Below are 5668 nucleotides of genomic sequence, written 5' to 3' on the forward strand. Positions count from 1 at the left end.
CACAGTCAGCTATTGGATGGAACACAGAGCCCCCAGTGGAGGAGCTAGAGAAAGTACCCAAGGAGCTGAAGGGGGCTGCACCCCTATAGGTGGAACAACAATATGAACTAACCAGTACCCCCTGAGCTCGTGTCTCTAGCTGCATATGTAGCAGAAGATGGCCTAATCAGCCATCATTGGGAAGAGAGGCTCCTTGGTCTTGTAAACTTTATATGACCCATCACAGGGGAATACCAGGGCTAAGTAGTGGGAGTGGGTGGGTAGGGGAGCAGGGGCGGGGGGAAGTATAGGGAACTTTCGGGATAGCATTTGAAATGTAAATAAAGAAAATAATAATAAATTAAAAAATAGATTATATTAATTGTACAAAAAATAATTTCATAGATTTATACATTAAAAAATATATAAAATACTGAATTAGAAGATGGAATGACCTCCATGATTGTGGATTGGTAGGATTAATATGTGAAAATGACTATCCTACCAAAAGCAATTTACAGATTTAATGACACATCTACCAAAATCCCAGTACAATCTGAAACTGTAATTGTAATTTCAAAATTTAAGTGAAAACACAAGAGACCCAGGACAGCCAAAAAGTCCTGAAAAATAATCAACACTACCAGACATATCACTGTTCTTGATTTCAAGTTATAATATAGAACTATAGTAGTAAAAACGATGTGGTACCAGTATTAAAAGACATTTTGATCATCGGAATCTAATTGCGGGCCTAGATCAAATACCACACTTCTGCCACCAGTTCTTTAACAAAAATGTCAAAAATACTCATCTGAGGAGGAGAGATTCTTTGGTAAATGGTGCTGGGCAAATTGGATAGCTACAAGATACAGAAAACAGACTGGAGTCTTATGTCTCACCTTGTACAAACCTCAGCTCCAGGTGGATTAATGATCTCAATGTAAGAATTTGACTTGAAAGAGGAGAAAGAAGTTACTCCTGAGCTTACAGATATGGGAAGGACAATATGTTGCTTGCATTAAGTCCAAAAGTAGACAAATGGAACCTCACAAAATCAAGAATAAAAAAACAACAACAATAAAAACCAAAAACCAAAAACAACAATAGCAAAAAAAAAAAAAAAAACCCAAAAACAAAAACAAAAGAAAACAACGTAGGGAGAAAGGGCTTATCTCATTCACAGTTCCATATAACAGTTCATTACTAAAAACAATGAGGATAAGAACTCAAGCTTAGCAGAAATCTGGCATCAGGAACTGATGCAGAGGCTGTGGAAGGGTGCAGCTAACCCTTAGGCTGGTGGTCTCCGTTGCTATAAGAAAGCTTTGTACCACTCCAGGGCTGGTGTTTCTGCTTGGTGTGAGAAAGCAGGCTGAGCATAACATGAGGAGCAACTCTGTAACTCTGCATCAGTTTTTTAATGTTTCTCCTCTGATGTCCCTGGATGATGGAATATGGATGTTAAGTTCAAATAAAACTCTCCTCAAGTTGCTTGTGGTCATACTATTTCACCACAGCAATATAAACCTTAAGTAAGGCATATTGCTAATGAAATGCAGTTGATGGCTTCCAGTGAAAGGAAAGACCATTTTCTTTAGGATTTTAAATATGAAAGGTTATTCATATTTTATGAGGTGCTCCTAAATCCTTGTACATATACTATCTGAACTCAATAGATTTAAAAAAATAAAATTGGGAGGGAAAAGTGGTGGTTAGTATAAGGGAGGCATTGGAGGGAGTGGGGGATGCATCTGATCACAAAATATTTTCTGCATATATAAAATTCTCAAACAACAAAGCATTCAGTTTTTAGAATTCCTTTGATAGGAAGGACCTCAGAGAGTGTAGCTACTGTTTGCTGGAGAGAATGATGTCTGTCACTAAAATTTCTCTATGTCATAAAAGAGATACACTTAGGTTATGTAACCAGCCTTCTTTATTATTTTCCTTCCCACCGTCTGCAATCCTGTAGATGTTGGTCACTGTTTGTTCAGTGCTAGTGTGGCTTTCCCAGTCAAATACACAGCTACATAGTGTAGCTCCCAGGGGCAACACTATCTCAAAGTACCATCTGCTGTAAGGTAAGTTAATAATGCAATGTTAGCACATCATTCTCTAAAGTGGCCAGTGCATTGTGCCAGGGTCAGATCTCACAGTTTCATTCAGACATGGGCTGGTACAAGGCATGTTGCTGTTAATAACTGGAGTTTTGCTAATATAAATAGTAACAATGATGATTTAAAAACCCAAAACCACATTGACAGTAAATAAGCAGTAGTTAATTTTGTGCACCTTACAAAATGCCTGGTAATATGACCAGGATTTTGATAGTACATTTATAAAAGCAATAAGAAATTATGTTAGTTTTATAAAAGAGCATGCTAAGGTTTGAAGAAGTTGGGAAAGATACAAATGTCCCACAGCAAGTGGAGGACTAGGATCTAACATAATGTATTTTCATTTGAAGGAAAAAAAACCATGTTATAAATACAACACCACTTCATGTTAAAAGTCTTACAGAGATCAGGAATTCAAGACACATATCAAAACATAATAAAAGCAATATAGTGCAAACCAACAGGCAACATCAAATTAAATGGAGAGAAACCTGAAGCAATCCCACTAAAATCAGAGGCAAGACGAAGCTGCCCACTCTCTCCCTATTTCCTTTGAATAAAGGAAGACTAATGATTTGTTTGTGTTAAATTTATATCCAGCCACTTTGCTGACGTTGTTTATCAGCTGTAGGACTTCTCTGGTAGAATGTTTGGGGTCACTTTTTTATACTATTATATCATCAGCAAATAGTGATACCTTGACTTCTTCATTTCCAATTTGTATTACTTTGACCTCCTTTTGTTGTCTCTAGCTGGATTAAATGAATAGGGAGAGAAAATTGGAAATAGTTCTACCTGAAGACCCAGCGATACCATCCCTGGTCATATACCCCAAAAGATGCTCCACTGTATCATGAGGATATGTGCTCCACTATGTTCATAGCAGCCTTATTTGTAATAGCCAGAAGCCAAAAACAACTCAGATGTCCCTCAACTCAAGAATGGATATAGAAAATGTGCTTCATTTACCCAATGGAATACTACCCAGCCATTAAAAAGAGGACATCATGAATTTTGCTGGTAAATGGATGGAACTATAAAATATCATCCTGAGTGAGGTAACCCAGACCCCAAAAGCCATACGAGCTATGTACTTGCTGATAAGTGGATATTAGCCAACAAGCTCAGAATACCCACGATACAACTCACAGATCATATGAAGCTTAACAATAGGAAGGCCCAAGTGTGGATGCTTCAATCCCACTTAGAAGGGGGAAGGAAATAATCAAGAATGGCAGAAGGAGGGAGGTACCTGGGTGGAAAAGGGGAGGGAGAGGGAAAAAGGGGTTCAGAATCAGGTATGGGAGAGACAGAAGAGAAGCCCAGAGGGCTAAGGAGAATAAACAAAAATATGCATCACTGTGGGATGGAGGACAGGGGGAACCTCTAGAAATTCCCAGACAGCAGGGATGTGAGAGTCTCCCAGTGCCCAATGTGGATGGCCTTAGTAGAAATGCCCACCAAGATGGAGATTGGACCTGAAGAAACAACCTCTAGTAGACAGATATGGCCCCAGTTGAGAGATGGGGCCATCCACTCATCTCAAAAGATTTTTTACCTAGAATTGCTCCTGTCTAAAGGAAATACAGGGAGAAAAATGAAGCAGAGATAGAAGGAAAGGCCATCCAGAGACTGCCTCAACTTGGAATTAGTCCCTTGTATAGGCACTAAACTCTGACATTATTGTTAATGGCATGTTGTACTTGCAGACAGGAGCCTGTCATGGTTGTCTTCTGAGAGGCTCTTCCACCACCTGACTGAGACAGATGCAGACACTTTTAGCCAGCCATTGGAAAGAGCCCAGAAACCCTCACAGAAGAGTTAGGGGAAGGATTGAAGAGGCTGTAGGGGATTGCAAACCCATAGGAAGAACAACAGTATTAACTAAGCGGACCCCTCAGAACTTCCAGAGACTAAGCCATCAACCGAAGAGCATACATGGGCTATTTGTGGCTCCTGCTACATATGTGTTAGAGGACTGCCTTGTTTGGCCTCAGTGGGAGGTGATGAGCTTGGTCCTTTGGAGGTTTGATGACCCAGAGAAGGGAGATCCTAGAGAGGTGAGGAGGGAGTGGATGGGTGGTTGGGTGAACACCATCTTAGAGGCCAAGGGTAGGAGGGACCAGGAAAGGGACAACATTTGAAATGTAAATAAATAAAATAATATTTAAATCATGTTATATAATCATGAAACAAATATATTTATTGTCTCCCTACTATCATCTGTCTATCAAGCAATCATCTTTCTCTATCAACTATCATATATCATCTATCATCTACTGTGTATCATCTATTATCTATCTGATGTTTATCATCATCATAATCTATTTTGATCTTGAAATTACTTTTATAAATCACTTATTTAATCAGATAATGTATTTAAATAAAGTTTCCAATCATGAACTATCATTAAATTCTTAATTTGTAAAAGGATACAAAACATCCACTAAAAGTTATAAGAATAATGTTGCTTCATAGTAATCTTTAGATTATGTATAGTCTATGAGTTAGTTAAATAATGTACATATGCCAGTATGAATACCACCATTTAACACTTTGTGGTGCTTCATATGGAGAAGATACTATTTATTTCACTTAATATTTTAACTACTGTTATTGAGAAAGTGCCTTTAAACCAACATAAGAGATTTTATCTTTATTTTTAATGAAGCAAACATACTCTTCAATAGTCAAATCAAAATCATGAAAATTGATATTCTAAAGGCATTTGATATCAAACAGCTAATACCACTAATTTGTTTGCAATTGATAGGAACTCATCACTAAATATTTAGACTTGAATCATACAGAGAAGCATCCTGAGAGCAGTAGTCTTTTTATTGATATGCAGCCTGCCTCTACTGGGATGTGGTCTTCATGAAAAGTCATTTAGACCATTTAACAAGAGAGCAAACCCATTAAAAATATGCAAGCTCTTGGAAAACAAAATCCTGTATACTAATTAAGCCTATTAAGGCAATTACGGAGTGCTATAAATGATGCAAAAATTGTATGGGGCTTCTCCTAGTACCAACAACAGAAAGCTAAGGAGCTCCTATTTTTCTAAATAGAGATAAAGAGTATGGGTGATTAATTTCAGCACTATTGAGTTAATTTGCAGTGAGTTAACCGCAGAGAACATTTCCGTGGGTACAGAATAATCATAGAAGATGGCTGTTTTGCCCCTCTCTGGCAATATAGCTGCTTATCAAGGCATGTTTCAGTCATCCAGGACAAGCAAAAGCTACCTGTTGGCAAGAAATGGAAAGAGGAAAAAGTTTTGTGAACTAATTTGTAGTCTTCACCTGCAGTTGAAGCTCTGAGGTTTCCGTCTAGTCTGTAAAGTTGGGAGGTTTCTTAACTGCTGCCTTTTTACCTTTCGTTGGGTGATCAAAACATTTTGACTTGTGCTTTAGAAGACAACGGGAGGCTTTCTAGCTGGTAATAGGAATGTCAAGTCTGTTCTCTGAAAGGCAATGATTAGTGTGTGGTCCTATAGGAAACCATGTCATTTAGGAACCATGGAAAAACCAGATGGAGGGCAATAAAACCTTAAAGAATATGTTGTA

This window comes from Mus pahari, chromosome 4 (assembly GCF_900095145.1).
Source record: "Mus pahari chromosome 4, PAHARI_EIJ_v1.1, whole genome shotgun sequence".
Taxonomy (NCBI): domain Eukaryota; kingdom Metazoa; phylum Chordata; class Mammalia; order Rodentia; family Muridae; genus Mus; species Mus pahari.